A 16,730-nucleotide genomic window follows, 5' to 3' on the forward strand; every position below is an offset into this window, starting at 1 on the left:
AGTCTACTGACTGCAAAAGAGCTGAAGCTTGTTATTGCAAGGGACCTATAGTGTGACTGACTGCCTATGAGATAAATTCCGGAAAAAGAAGGGGAAAAGGAGATATTTTAGACCTGCTAGTTAACGTGGTTTCTGTTTGCCTTCACATTCTGCATGTTTAGTTACATATAAAATACATAATCCAGAAAAAGCTTAAGAGAACAGCTCAAATTCATACATTTACTTAAATGTAAAGTAAAACATAGTGCTTTGTTTCACACACACAAAAAGATTTTTTTTTTCAGAGGAGGAATGACAGAATACATTAAATTACTAAATAGGATGCTTGCAGCTGAAATCTCTTTCATGCCATAATACATTTTGTCTGCTCTTCCAGTTGCTTTGATGTCTTTCTTCAGAAATTCTTCATTTCTTACTTGCAGCATGCAGTCAAGATGAATTGTGGGTGTTTCTTTCAGCAGGTCTGAATAAGTCCTGAAAAGGGAACATTTCTTTATTACAATCTACCTTCTCTTCTAGGCACCTATAGGACTTAACTGAATGAAGCATTAAAGGTCTGTACAACACGTAGTAATCAATACAATAAAATACTAGGTGCTTTGCTGGTCTCCATTATTGCCTGATTTCAGCCTTGCTATTATTTTTATGACAATGGGGTGCCAATTCTAAAGTCCTATTACATCAACTTAAACATCAGCATTTAAATTTGGACTGGTTTACTACAGATCATTTTATCAGACAAAAAGAAGTGGGTGAGAAATTATGCCCGTGGCAGATTATAGACGGGGGAGCATCTGAGCAGAATGTGATGCAGAAAGATAAAGGGAAAAAAAGAAAAAAAGAAAAAAAAAAACACAGAAAGGTGGTTATGGAGTTAAGAGAACAAAAAGGAACACTAGGGATCATCAAAAGGAAATGTTTTTCCCTTGGCTGGTGCTGAACGCAGCAGAAAGGCACTCTTTAGTACCTAACAAGCTAGTCGGTACATATGTAGCAAGCCTTACACTCACTATTAGCAGTATGTTAACAATAGTAACAGTAGTGCTGGTTCTGCCACATGCCAGGAGAAGGTTCCACAAATTTTATACATCAGTAGACAGTCCGTGAACATGATGACTTTTCCACAGTCTGAGCTCAATAATTCTGCTGTATGTTGGGGATTGTCCAAAATCCTCTTCCAAGAAGCAGCGTTTTGTAATTTTCAGGTGGCAAGAGCCACAGCATTCACACCCCCACCCCACACTCCGTAATGCTCAGAACCCTGAATTTGTGCCTTCCAGCTTTATACTCCCAACACGTAGCCCTACCTCACCAAACACCATGTCCCGTTCTGTTTTCCCCACCTCCTAATCCTATTCCTTCCCACCCTTATTCCCAAGACAGCCCTGCTCCCGGGCCCCAGCCTGCCAGTTGCAGGCACCTCTGGGATCCCAAACCCTTTTCACCCTTCAACCCTTTTCACTTAATGTACCAACCCAAGGACTCAGAGCATCCCACCCCTGCTGATCCCTCTGCACTTGTATTTAGAAGATGTTCTGTAGTTCCTGACCTATCCAGGTGCCCTCCAGCCTAAGCATATTGCCTAGATCAAAAGCTGAAATACTTTGGTTGGCTTTCATTTGTTTGTTGGTTGGTTGTATTTTGTTGTGCTGTTTGTTTTCTAAACAGGACAGCCTGCAGCTCTTTTCTTTACCTCTGCCACATGAGATATCCACCCTCATTCAGATTAATCTGCTTTGGAAACCTGGGACTGAGAGGTATTACCTGAAACATCAAAACCAGTCCACAACAGCAGCAGCCAGCCCTGAAATAAAGGGCCAGTCTGGACGTGTCCTTGTCACAGGCCACTACTATCTATAGGCCACAAAACGCTTCTCAACACCCCGTAACAGATGAAAGGCTTACTGCACTCTCCTCTCCCTTAAGTGGATTGTCCATGCCATTTAATACTATTACTCAGCCTCTGGGAGGCAGGACAGAGATGAGAAATGCATATTAGTGTTGATTCACATCTGAACTGTCTAACACGGCCTTTGATGATGATTAGGGTTTCCAGCACATGGCACCTAGCTGACCAAGCTCAGGCTGATTTTACAACTCACATATTTAACAACTATAGTTTACTGGATTTCAGTATTTTTTTTCTTTTTTTTTTTTTCAGTAATTTGTAATGCTACACCTATTTAGCAATACAAGAGGACTAAGGTTCCTTCCTCATGCCCCTAGTTAAAAAATCAGTGCCCCGGTTAAGTGCACACTCTTTTAGTCAACTGGATCCGTGTTCTGATGTACATATTTCCCCTGTAATCACACAACTGGGCAATTCTGTGTGAGGAACAGTCCAGTGATGACCATTCCAGCACTCAGTTATATTGGAAAAGGGTCATGGACAAAATTACAGTATAAACTACGGACAGTTATTTAAAAGTTTTGGAAATCCCCATGTACAATTCTGGAAAGCCACTGCTGAGCTGAGCCACCATGATAGATTATTAGAGCAAGGCCACACAGATGTCTTTTAAAAAGTTTAGTTTTGATGGTGATTTTGGATCACATAAAATATCTCCCTTCTCGTGAAGAAAGATAGTCTTGTACCATCACCTGCACATTTCCAGGAAATTCTGCACTGTTCATAACGTGCAGTGGGTTTCATTCAGAAACATGAGTGAAGGCTTCCTAATCTCTGCAGAACAGCAGATGGTGCTGTTGTCACTGACAAGTGCCTTCCAGTTTATTTTCTGGAGAAAAGAAAGTATGCGACCATGGAGAAAAAGAAAGGAAAGGAAAAGAAAAAGTATAGGAGAAGAAGATAACTGCCATTTCCTGGATTTTTAACTAGTGAAAGTAAGAAATTCAAAGAGAAGAATGATAAATGCACAGAAAATCAAAAGGTCTATCTAAAAGAGAGACCAGATCTGTAATTTTCAAGAGGTGCTAGTACAGAGGAAGGTGTAAAAGCAATTAGGAGAGGCAGAGAGGCAGCACAGGCTGTATTCTGGATCTTCCCTTCCCCATTGCTTTCAGGACACCCTGAACTCTGATGAGGAAGGTGCCGAATACTGGCAGTTCCCCACTGACTTTATAAGGAGCTATTGTCACCTGGAAGTGTATCTCAAGCCAAGCATTTGAAATCAGAGACATTGAAAAACCCTGAGAATTTTCAAAAAATAGTTTTAAATATTTGAGTGGGGAAGGAGGAAGAGCAGAATGAGGCAGGTAATGAGAAGCTGTGACTGCAGAACCGGCCCTCTTGCACTCAGTGATGGACTGCATGCTTTCAGCTTTATCTGGGCTGTGCTGCACAGCTACCTTTATTATCTGTTCTAGCAAGAAAAGGAGCATGAAGGAAGAATGGTCAGAAGGTACCTGATAAAACAGATAATGCACAACAAAAAGAAACAGAAAGGTATCTTTAGGACAGCAGTGGTAGTATTGCGCAGTGACATTACCCACACCTGGGTAAGAGATGTTCAGTCTGAAGTCCTTCTTTGAGCAGGATGGCTTCATTCATCAGAAACACACTGCTATCTGTGTGCTTTTTAGGATGTTTGCTATAAAAATAAAGTTGCTGTTCCAACACTAAACATCCTTCCCTCAGAAGCACATTTAAAGGCAGCGGGTGAAAAGCAGTTGAGTCCAATTGAACGTTCCCGGTGATGGGAATTCACAAATATGTACTATGTGGATTGTCACTAGGAGCTATAGGGAGGAAGTTAAGCTGGTAAATCTCTAGTTATACTGAATGCAGTGGAATGGTCTCGGAAAGATGAATTAGGAGAAAGAATTAGATGTAATCCTTTGCCATCTGTCCTTATTTTGCTAACCTACTTGACAGGGCACTGCTGAAATCTGCAGTCGTTTTTCATCTGCTTCACATAGCTGAAGATCATTTGCTGTACAGACTGGAATCAAAAATCTTCCCAGTCACAACCTGCTTTCCCATTTGTTGGCCCTGTTTATTTTTTATTTTTTATTTTTATTAAAAATAAAGTTTAGGACTTTCCATTCAGCTGTAGGCTACACCGTTCATTTTCAACCTCTCCCCTTTGCTAGGACTCTGAGCCAGATGGTAAAGCTTAAATAGACTTTACTATTGGCTCAATAGAGAAGTAAAAGGGCTGTTAAAATGTACATAATCCATCCTTCTCCAGCTTTCAGCCCAGAAAGTATGTATAGATGTGGAAGAAATGTGACAATTGACAAAATGTCCATATGGCACCACATAGTTTCTCTGTGACAGCCTTTGTCTCCAGGTCTTCATCCAGCAAATCATGTAAACATGAGCTTATTCTAAGTACATGCCTGAGTATTTTGCTGTTCTGGATTTTAGTGTACAGGGGATTCTATTGATAATGAACCAGATAAGAGGATCTGTGGTAGTGGGGAAAATACTCTGTGACTCCTGTATGAATATCTACCAGCTGCAACCCTGGGAGCCTTTAGTCTTTTTAAATGCCTGGTGATATTACTGGGAGTAGAGCCTTACTACAGGAAGGCGGATTAAAACAATCCCAGATATAACCAAATCACAAAAACCAATACAGTTCTCACTTAGTTCAGTGAGAACAGAGCAAAATGCCAGTTTATTCTGGGGAAGGAAGAAAGAAGGAGGAAGGGGAGGGCACAGGGAGGGAGGGAGGAAGCTTCCACTTTGCTTCCAACTCCTAGGTATTTTTCTTTGCAGAGGTGAAGGTTTGCAAAGTGTTATCTTTTCCAAATGCGTGGTATGAAGAGTTGTTTAGGGCCTTGGCTTAAGAAGATGCAGCATGGGTGAATAGCTTTTCTGTAGTGAGCTAAAGCAAATCTGCTATCCCTTCTGGGAGCACAGACATAGCCTGCTACATACACAGAAGTTATCTTAGATTTTCAGATTAGTGGAGAAATTGGTCAGGCACTGGTTGAAAGCAAGATTATTTCATGTTTGGGCGTGGGAAGTTTAGGCGTGAAAGACCCACACCACTGCTGCCTTCCATCTCCAACAGTCCTTTACATCACCATAAAGCAAAGGAAAAAGGTTTTTAAATATCCTCCCTCATCTTCCATAATATTTTAGGTTAGGCTTAACTAACCTCACAAGGAAAAGGCAATAGGCACTTGTTTCAAGATGTAGTCTTCACATTTTGAATTGCGCATTTGACTTCAGAGAACTTTTTTTTAAGTCTATTTTGAATTTTCCATACTAAAAATAAAGACAGAACAACTCATCGGTTTAGCTGAGAACAGCAACTTTGAAAGCATTAGGCAAGAAGAAGCTCTGGTGTTTTGAAAGCAGCTCCTAATGCTGTTGTCTTTAATGGGGATGGCTAATCCTCTCTGTTTTCTCATATTCCCAGTGATTCTCTCTAAGTGGAAGCTTGCCAGTTATTCTGCAAAACTCCTGACTCACTCCAACATCATTTAGGGCCTTCTTAATTGATTGCAGGATATCTTCAAAGTCAGAGGAGGGCTCTCGTTTGATGCTGTAAAAGCTTTTCCAAGAGGCTACAATCTCTTCAGTTTTTGCAAGGAGCTTTAAAGATAGCGGGATCAAAGGAGAAACCCCCAGATCAGCTCATTTGTAGAAATACAACTCTTTTACAACCTCCTTATAAAGGCAGTGGGTTTTGTTTTATTTTTGAACTTGGCCTTGCAGGTCTAATTTTTCCTGTCCTATATACAGAAATAATAAAAAAGAGGCATTTAGCTTCTTGCCACAACATTTCTTCTTTACTTCATCCCTTAAATCTTGGGCATGTAAAGAGTGATGCTGGTGGTCTTCTACACATCTAAGAGGTCCTCCATTAGAGTCCATTCAAAGCATCTTATAGACAGTAATGTGTGAAGCTTCAAAGCACACTACCGAGGCATTTATTACTACGTTTTTACACTCAGGAAGATGTACCACAATAATTACACAACTTGAAAACCCAAATAACTAGTCATCAGTATTTGGACAGTAGAAACACTGTAATGGGACCCAGCATTCGGGAGCTGAATGTACTTCTGCAAGTATGGCTCTCTTCCAGTAGCTGCCCAAAAATGGAGGCATCCAAAATAACTATCCATCTTTGAGAATCTTGACCTTAAAATCTTTTCTTGCCCCTCCACATCCTGCCATGATAGCTAATTAGTTCTCTTTTTTTATTCAGTGTCACATAAATCTTGAAAATTCCCACTGTAAAGGCATAGCGCTATATTGTAAAAAGAAAAAAAGAAAAAAGGAAAATGGAGATGGCGTTTTCCAGAAGCGTTTAACCTTAGCCTAGTTATCTTCTGGTTTCCATTGAAATTACTGCATAAATAAATGCTGAGCAAAGCTTTGCAGTTCTTTGGAGATCTCACTGTTTTTTTTTTTTAGTGGGAAAACAATTTTATAATACATAATCACATTGGAGTTATGTTTGTAAGCCCACCCTAGAGATCTCTGACAGTTCTGCACCAGCTGTGCTTTAAAAAAAATGTTTTTTTTTTTACAGATCCTGGTGTAGATTTTTTCCTCACAAAAACATGTTGAAAACAAAAGCCACAGAGGAAACGCCTGCCTTTTGGTTAGCTCTGCAAGCATGTTCTCAGGCAATCTGTAGTAAGTCTGCTCTAGACTCAGTGTCATTACCAGGCTGAAACCAATGTTTCTTTCCTTTTTCTGATAGAGCCCCCTCATGTATCAAACTGTCCTGAACACCAGTGCTGATGCATCACTTTTGACACTGAATTTTGACACTGAACTAGTTCCATATTCTGGACTGTAAGGCAAACTAAAATGTGCTGCTACTCTGAAAAACGAGTCTAAAAATAGTGTTGGGATGTGTGCATGGGTGGCTGTGTATGGAAGGGGAATTTAGCATTTCTCATCTCTTGATAATTTTATGTATATGTATGCAGTTCATATTAAATAAATACTTTCCTCACCTAAACACCATTGAGGCAAGTTCATCCTGGACCCTTAAGAAAAGGAATGTTTGTGTAGCTGTTCATGTGTGCATCACTCCCATAAAAATGTAAGAGATGCTTGGTTAGTCACTGCTTATGCTGTGAAGTCCAAGCCAAAATCCTGTTCATGCTGGTGTGGAGTAATACAGACTTAAGAAAGAGTCATTTAGAAATAGGGCGCAACCGACTTTTGTCTGTAAAATGTTATATATAATATATATATATATGAAAGAAAAATACCTACAGATGATTATTATTTTTTTTATACTCATGACAACAGACTAAACCTTTCCTTTCTCTAAAAAAATACCTTCATAGCTGGCCATAATTTTGGTAAGATATGACATTCCATTAAAACTTAGCAATACTTTTTCACTCAGCCATTCATTTGGGACTTTGTTAGCAGCAAATCAGACCTGAGAAATGAGGGAAAAATAAGATTAAAATAAGTAATCATGTCCTTAAAAAATAAAAATAATAATAATAATTTAAAAAAAAAAATCTCTGAATTTTAATTCCTGCAATAATGCAATAACAGAGAAAATCCAGCAGATGGTGGAAGGAGACCACAGTGTGAAAGAAGTGCTGAGCATTTTCTCCAGCTGTGGATGTGAGCCCTTCAAGGAAGTCCCTGTCATTATTCATAACGCACTGTCAGTGCTTAAAACAGAAATAGGACCAGAATTGTTTAGACCATGCACATTGTGTCTAAAAACTTAGATGGTGTCACGTAAGACTGATTTTGACTTACACGGTAAAGACAAATATATTCTAAGTGGTGTATCTATATATTCTAATAATATATTCTAAATCTTAGGCTTTGTTTTAAAGCCAATTGACATCAGTGACAGTACAAAATTACTTAACTAATACACATGCTGGTGGCTGCTTTTATCCTGTGCCTAACAGTTGTTGAGGATGGAGTGTATTTTGTCTTTTTTTTTTTTTTTTTTCCAAGCATTTTGATTTATTGTTCAGCTGGTAGCTGATGATCATACCTGCATTACCGAAAGCTGTAGCAGAGGGAAAAGACATTACACTTGCAGACCATATTTCCTCCGTGAGTGACAAGCCCCTGCAGAGCTCCCTATCTGAAGCAGCTTCCTGCCAGTGACAACTGAGAAGCCAGGAATATGTCTGCTGTAATCCTAAGAGATGTACGTTGGGGGGCTGACATCTTCTTTTATCTGCTTCATTCTCTAAATATTATCTCTCTCTAACTTCTGTGCCTTGCTTGTGGCGTATCAAGATAGATATTAAACAGCTGAGAGATGATCCAGATCAGCAGCATCCTGAATTTTCTGTGTAGCGGATCAATTCTTACAAAAACCAGCAGCAGTGCAGGGTGTTGCTGCAATTTCGGAGGTACTTTCAGTGATTAGAATAGGCTTCAGAAATACCTGGACAGAAATGTAGGCAATGGGGAATGCCTGCATGTCTTGTTCCAGAGAAGCATACTATGAGAGGAGGCACAGCAGTAGTGTCGGTGTGACACACCGCTTCCTATCTGCAGTTCTGGCACCTAAATCTGCCATCCCACAAGCACCTCAAGCACTCCTTGGCCTTAGCAGAAGGCCCATAAAAACTCATTCTCCAAATAGTTCTCAAACAACTGAGACTATTTTATTGCAGCAGGCTGGAAATAAAGCTGATAGGAGCTTAGGCCCTTTTCTGATTAGCGGCTGTCCTGTCATTTTTCCACAGGAGCACACATCTGAGCTACTCCAAGTGGGCTTATTTTGGTCGATACTTTTTGCAGACCTAGTGGTAGTAGCTGGTGGATGCCCTTTGCTCATGCCTGAAGAGATTGCCATTGGTACACCACCTTCTACACCCTTCAGAGATGTAAAAGTGCACATTTACATGCATTTATACAGAGCACTTCTGAGGTCTCCCACGACCGTCAGGTAGGTCACTCATCCTGCCCTTTGCAGCAGGCAGGGAAAGCTGCAGTGCCAACCTGATGTGTACCATTGGACATGCTTAGCACCTGTCTCATTATATAAATAACATACATCTTTTATTTTTCATTTCTTTGGGGAGCAAAGATATCAAGAAAATAGTTTGCATCCCAGAACATGGTATGTCCAGAGGAAATAGTCTGATACAAACGCTTTCTCCCGGTGGTAGTTCTGGGAGGTCTTTATTTCATCACTTATAGGAGGCTTTGGCTTTCACTTGCTTCTTCTGTTTGTCTGTGATTCCTTTCATCACCGATAGCCACATTAATGATGCCAGTGCTCAAGGCGTCAGAAGATGTAAGCAGACTGAGCTGGGCTTTCTGTGCAATTGTTTCTCTGTTCAAGAACAGATATGCTGTGTATTTTCTTCATGTCTGTTGGCATTAGGAAAATTTCAAGAATGCTAAGTGCTGATTTGACTTTGCCATTTGGTGGCGATGCTGTGGTGATGATTCAAGTGAGTGAATCCGAGGATGGCTTGCAAGCAAATAGATCTGTATTCCCACTGCATGTGATGCTCTCCCTGACACAGAAACTCAATGCTTTAAACACATCCAGTGACCAGCAGTCTGAGCGGCAGCCCACAGTAACCAGATCTGGGGGGAGAAGAGGCATTCCTATTCTCCCCACGGACAGTGGGGAAGGCAGTGTGTTTCCACTGCTTCTTTGCTAGTTGCCCCATACAGGCCACAACAGACCATTAGGCTGTGGATACTCTGTCATATTTGACCAAGACAGAGTGTTACTGGCTCTCTGTAGACAGGCCAGACCCAGACAAGAGCTGGGCAATTCACAAAGAACGTATCAATTCCCTGCAATCTGGGTGTTATGTTTTCCTGTACATTCAGCCTGTCTCCATAGATCCAATACTCTTGAAAAAAGGTACATTTTCCCCTGCTTTCTGGCCTTCAGATAGAGAAACGTAAGTGACCACATGATTCGATCCTGGATTTCTTCCAAATCCTTCAAGTGGTGAGCTTGGCTTGACTGGGGCTTTCTGTGTCTTTATATTGTTTCTGTCAGGCCTACATTCAGCTGCTGTATTTTTGGGCTGTGTACAGTGGCAGCTATATCCATAGTAGCCTTTTCCTTGGTTTTGGATACCTAAAAGTGTAGCGTGAATATTCCAGAGGCATGTGCTGAAGCTGATGTGGGGCTTCCAGCAGCAACCTCAAATGCTCGCCAATAGTTTATGATCACTCTCTGCTCAAGTGGTTTCTTATTCATCACTATCCTGATGACACTTTCCACTTGTAGATAATATTGAAAGATTTAGCTTCTCTGTTTGGATGTACCTCTGCGTTTTGCAGGAGGTACTGAACTCGAGATACAGGTCAGCAAGGAGAACCTGTCTTTTTCTTCAGCATAGCATGCTTCATTAGCAATGTGTTACGTATCTGCCTCTTTATTAAAGGTGGGGTAATTCTTTGTCTACCCTTTCACGTGTGTGATAGCTGCTTCCTGTGATGATACCAGTTGTCCATATTGCATGTTTGTTCAGGAGCTATGTCAAGGACACATATATGAAAACTGCAGAAGAAATGTTGTCGGATAAGTTACAGATCCCAACAGACTCCAGATGGATTCTGTGCCTCTGAGAGTGGGAATTGGTTGTATTGTTCTAGGCTGCTGGGGTCAGTCCCAGCCCTGGGGAGATCACCAGACGTCTCATACAAGGTAGTGCAAACAATCCCAACGCCATTATGGCTTTATTCAGCTTTAGATCTGTTCCCTGACTCTTTCTAACTGACAGAAGAAGACGGGATTGTGATGGATCACAGCTTCTGCCACACGATCTCTGCCTCCATCCCCAGGAGCCTTTAGCTTCTGGGCCTTTACGCTGATCCCTCAGAGCCCTTTTAATGCATCTTGCTGACAGCGCCGGTGCTTTCCCACCTCACATCTGATCCCTGCAGTGCTCTCAGCCATCTGCCTCTTTTCTTTTCTTGGATGTGTGTGTGGGGGGGTAGTTTCTTTCTTTATCCAACAGTTTTTGACAATATTCTCTGCATCATGGATATATTTGTTCTTGTCAAGCTGGGCCTTTCCTCACCTGTAAGCACTCAGCTGAACACTCTTTTAGTGCCTGTTGAAGTCACTTCTGTCCTTGGGAAGGGGTAGGTTGCCTGGCTTCTCAGCAGCACCCGTACTGCGTATGTGGTAGCCCCTGACATTAGGAAAGATGCCTTACTTTTCCATTCCTTCCATTGCTCCAATTATTTTTTCTATTTCCTTTAATGCTGTAGTTATTCCTGGAGGCATGAGTTGTAAAGATGGAAATAGATGAAGGCAATTGTATGCCTGGAAGACATCCTCCCCTTCAAACACCTCCTGATATGCGTCCTAATGGCTTCATTACAGGGATGCTAGTGAATATTGCTAGCTCTGCATATTTTTATTTTTAATTTGTTCTGCTTACATTGACTGCATGAATTGTTTGCTTCAAACTTAGAGCCCTTATGTGGTGATGAATTCACTGGGTAAAGCTGAAAGCAGAGGATTTGGTGCTGCCAGCAACACTGATTTGACTTGCAATTTACTCTGCCTAATGGCACGGAGACATTGCATTGCTTTAATTCAGCTTTGCATGGTTATCATTCCTTTCCGTCTCTGGCGTAGTTCTGAGGAAGCCTTTGCAGCCTAGCACACTTAGTAATGTCCTACTGTCTTCCTAGCATTCATTCCCCTGATGGCGTGCTACTGCTGTCTCTTGGCACGTAGCGGAGAGTTTTATTTTTGCCCTTTTGCACCATATTAATGTCATCACCGTGCAAACTTTCCTACGCTGTGCACATTTTTCTCACAGCACCAAAGGTCTTCCCTGACGTCCCCTGCTTCATATTTATGCTTTTGCTTTTGATGAGGTTTTACGCTTATCAGTTCTACCCGGCTATGCCCACCCCACTGCTGCTCGGTTTTTGGCTGGGTGCCTTTGCAGCAGCTTTAGACACACCTGTAGTTTACCAGCAATGAGGACAGATTTTCTTTCAGCAGTCTCATTGCCCTTTTTTTCTCACTTACGAATCTACCACTAATTACTTCAGGTTTTAAGATCTCCTACTCCCATGAGTCAGCCATTTTCCATGTAGTTTGGCAGCATACCAACCTATTGTTTCTCCAGATTCTTGATTACACAACTGTGGTGCAGATACCTCCTGAATGTGTCATTCCTTTTTTTTTTTTTTTCTGAGGACTGGAAATGCTTCTGAGACATTTCTAGGATTTTGCATGGGGTTCTTCCAGTCTGCAGTTGGTATATATCCAGATGCTGCAGAAGCACATGGGAGCCACTGCCAAGTTCAGCTAGCAGTGTGAATGGGCTTATTTTGGCTTCCTGTTTACCCAGCCCCATGGCGATGTGTTAGATTTCTCATGTGACTCAAAAGAATGGCTAACAGAGCTATTGTTGATGCTTCCTCTTTCATTTTCTGCAGCTTTGGGACAGAAAGGCGGTGTGAACCCATGATGTTTTCTCCATACCTCTGTGTTCAGGGAAAGCGTGGGGTTGTGTCTCTCTTTTTTTTTTTTTTTTTTCAGTCTTCATAGCTGCTCATGACATACACTTAGTCTGTTTTGCCACCACATTCAGTGTCCACACCAAATGTGAACCTGAAAGAGAAATAGGGAGCCAACGCTGGTTGCTGGCCCATAGCTTCTCTCCTTCCCTTCTCCCCTGGGAGTGCGCAGTGGTAAGGAGCCCCCCTAATTTCAAGCAGAGCTAGCTCCTCTCCTGCAGCTCATGCAGCCCACCCCAGAAGGAAATTGCCAGCTCTTCTTGGGGGTGCACCAGGTGGCTAGGGCAGGCCCCAAAAAATGAACCAGGGAAGGGCTGCGGGAACTGAGACTGTGGGTTTTGTGCAGGAGTCAGAGCAAGAGACAGCTGTGCAGCCTGAAAGATGATCAGAAGATAAAATGGCAGAGGCTGAATTTCTAAAGACATTCTAATGCCAATTAGAAGCCTGAAATCTTCCTGGCTTGCCCTGCCCCAGAAATTCAGATCAAATCATGCACTGAGTTATTCCCACAAAAGGAACTGGAAATTCAATAGGTCAGATTGCCAGCTAGAATAAGTCCACTAACTCCATGCTCCCTGTCGTCAGAGGACCTGGCCCCATGACTATGAGCTGCAGATTTTCCACATGGCTGCTTCCCTGGGACTTGCATCATCACCCCGCACAACAAGGAGAGTTGAAGGTCATGGTGTAGGAGCTTTTTAAGGAAGTAAAGGAAGAGAACCAACAAAAGCTCAAGTTCGTGTCATTCACCTGGTTTAGTAGGGTTTTGGAGCAGTACCTTCCCATATCCTCAAACACTATGTGATTGGTGCCAGATCTTAGTGCCAAGTCCTTCAGGGGACACCGGCAATGGGTAAAGTCAAGGACCCACGGAGCAGCTGTGCCACGGCTTTGCTTCAAGCCAGTCCCACCCCACCTACAGTGCAGCACTTGCAGAATCAGGGTACAGACACAGAAAGCCTTAAAAGCTGACTCCTGATCTACTTGTTCATTAATATAGAAAAGAATATTCTGCATCTCAGCCTTACAGTGAGGAACCCAATCATAATGTAGGATTTGTCAGACAAGCAATGCCAGTGGAAATGAGTTCTAGAAATTCTGCCTAAAATCCCAAGGGGATTGTGTGCATCAGCTGCTAAGTGTTAAGTCACCTACCCAGCTGCATGTGTGCTGCTCCATCCATGAGCTTCAACAAAAAATCACAGCTGGGAAGTGCTGCTATGAAGAAGGATGATCATTACCTAACACACTTCTCTTAGCAAAGGCACAAATTCAGTGATTTACTAGTCCTTTCCCATTACTGACTACTGTGCTCTCATACACTGTATATCATATTAACAAAATAAGAGCTTTGGTGTGATCCCTCCCTGTCCCCTGCTGTCACCCTGAACCTTTTATGTGAGGACTGAAAATCAAAGCGGTTTATTTAAAAATTGACAGGATAGTAGGAAATATAAATAAATAAATAAACAAACAAACAAAAAGCCTTAAAATGAGCTACTAATCATTAATGTGAATGCTTTTCACATCCATCTCCTCCTAACTATCTCAATGGAATCACAGAGTCACGGAATGATTCAGTCGAACCTCACGCTGTGAGAAGATCCATTTGTCATAGTTCTTTAATTTTTTATCCATTTGTAAAGCATCCCGAAACCTAGCCAGCAAAAAAACGGCAAAGAAACTGCCCAAGGCATCCTCTTAGAGGAGCAGTATGGGCTGTACTCTATTCTGCCACAGATTAGTCTAAATCGGTAGATGCTCCATGATGTCAGCGAAACCCAACTGCTGAAATGCAGAGAAGAATCTGGCCCCGTAATCTCACTCCATGATGAAATTGCTAGTGTAAATAATGACTGGTGCTGTTCAGCTCTTTCCACACCCCCACACCCCCCCAAAGTGCTTTAATGAATAATTAATTTCATGAATAAGCTTTAATGAATGACTGAATACACTTTAATGACCAAACTAGTAAGACTGTAAGTTAGAACACTTTCCCTCGTGCTTTCCTCTCCTCCTCTACCTTCACTGCCTTCCTTTGCTCCCTTGAAACAGCAAATTGCCCACTGAACTACCCGGCAGTCACATACACAGCCACCACATCCTGGCAGGGATTGTCAAACTGCAAAAGTGGACAGTTTATAATTCCAGGAAAGACATCGTACGTTTGTTTTAAAAGTGTAACCTATGTTGCAAAATGCATGTGCTGAAAAAGAACAAACCTTTAAGCATTTAATTCCTTCTATTTTTTCCCCCTTGAGATTAAAATCCATTCATTTCAGTCAGGCCATTCAGAGGAAGGTTGTAAAATGAACGACAAAATTAACCAGTTAATATAGCACATATGGAATTTTAATTCCAGCTGAAAATCAGACAGGCTTTTCTAAAGCTGTTCACTGGCAAAAAAAAATATATATATATATATATGTTAAAAAAAAAAAAAAAGTAGTATTTGAAGACAGCCAATGCATTTCACTTTAGTGATAATTTTTGGTTGGGTTTCCCAGTACTTTAAGTATTACCGACTAAAACTTCTTGACTTCCATCAGTAGAGGGCAAATATATCATTACAGACGGAAGAAATCAGGAACACAGCAAGACTAAGGACCTAGTTTTGCAAGCTTACAACGCAATCGCAAAGAACTGAGTGTTTGCTCATCTTACTAAATGCTATAGGAATCAGTCTGGGGACAATTTTTCTGAAATGTCTTCCAAGTGGCTCAAGCACAGAGTTCAGAAATGGAGGCACCTCCAGTCAGGCAGTACTTCTGAAAATACTTAGTCATGCATCCAAAGTCATATGAATAACATGTACCTGCTCCAGCAGCAGTTTTAACCAAATGCTTTCTGACCAAAGCAATGGGGTTTTATGGGTGCGGCTTAAAAATTAATCAAAATAAACAAATAAAACACCCCTTACAGGAGAGCTGGAAGGCAACTGGACAGTTTGCTATCTGATGAACTTGAATGTCTCTGTAACCAGTCCCTCCTGTTCGGTCCTGCTGGCCACCCATTTCTGTTCTGCTTGTATTGACACACTCTGCAGGCTTTTAACCATATTACTGAGTCAGGTAACACTAAAAGATGACCCATTAGCCAGATGGATTAAACAAGAGACACCAAACAGCAGATAATAGCCAAAGGGTAGGGAATGAGAACAAGTCAACATTACTCAAGGGGTTAGCAAGATGTTCCAAAATTTAATCTCGGTGTTCATGTAGTTAAGTAAATGTAGAGTCAACCCCCATTTGCACAAGCCTTGATCACATGAGGTAATCATTTCTGGGGAAAAAAGCCACATTCCTCCAGCATGGATTTTATGTAACAAAATACTCTCCCCCACACACACGCTCCCAGGCTTCAGCAATGATTTCATCTACCTGCATTACTTTCACTTCCCCTTCATTTCTCCCAGATCCATATGTCTTTATCACAGGGAATGCAGCAGGAAGTGCCATGGCTTTGTTATGAAGAAAAAAGGCCCAAGAATATGCTGGAGAAAGAGGGAAAGGTTAAAAAAGCATGTGTTTAGAGTGTAGAAATCCCCTGGCATTAGTCTATACCCCAGATTACCTCAATTGTACTCTCTTCTTTCCTTTTTGTGAAGACCGAAACAACCATATTAAAAATATGCTTATCAGTATAAATCTGTATTTTTTTCTGTGTTTTCTTTTCCTTTTTTTTTTTTTTCAAGGACTGAACTTTGTGAACCTGACTTGCTCTTTATACTTTGGTTTGCATGTGGGAGGTTTTTATTTTTATTTTTTTCCTTTCCTCGTTTCTTATTTTGTTCTGAGTGAGGGGGTGAGGAGGAACTTCCTGATCTGGACTAATGGAAACCTTTGAGGGTTCCCTCATACCACATTATGTCAATCACATGCACTTCACTGGTTGTGCAACTCCTGTCACTGCGACATTACTCTCAACCTTATCAGGCCCACCTAATCGGTGGGAAAGAAATTAGAGGTGAACACAATCAACAAGTAGCAGCAGGTGTTTGTAGAGATCAGGAGCATCTAAACATTGAAAAGTCGTGAGGCCATTTTCTCTAAGAATTGCCCAAATGGAGCAGAAGGATCACAAAGTCTCGTAGCACTAGTGGCACACGCAAGATAGAAGATGTGCACCACAGTTTTGGCTTTTTCTTCCGTGTCCCATGTGCAATGTGGATCAACAGAGTTGCTGGCTATCCAGGGGAGAGGTACAGGCATTGCAAAACCCCTGGAAGCCCCTTTCCAGGGCACTAGTGCAGTAGCTTAGGCCAGCAGTTAAGAGAGTCACATGCCAATCTTTCACTGTGATTGCTACACAGGACGGATTGGGAAACAAGGGAACAGTCCAGTTT

The 16,730-nt window shown here is 41.6% G+C and overlaps 1 long non-coding RNA gene across 1 annotated transcript; it reads right to left on the reverse strand.

Annotated features, from left to right (window-relative positions):
- Positions 1-205: 205 nt before the first annotated feature.
- LOC121067627 lies at positions 206-15,880 on the reverse strand. The gene is made up of 2 exons (XR_005818356.1): positions 15,766-15,880; positions 206-474 (listed from the first exon to the last, which is right to left on the reverse strand). It is a non-coding gene; the product is annotated as an uncharacterized LOC121067627 (long non-coding RNA).
- Positions 15,881-16,730: the final 850 nt, after the last annotated feature.

This window comes from Cygnus olor, chromosome 3 (genome assembly GCF_009769625.2).
Source record: "Cygnus olor isolate bCygOlo1 chromosome 3, bCygOlo1.pri.v2, whole genome shotgun sequence".
Classification (NCBI taxonomy): domain Eukaryota; kingdom Metazoa; phylum Chordata; class Aves; order Anseriformes; family Anatidae; genus Cygnus; species Cygnus olor.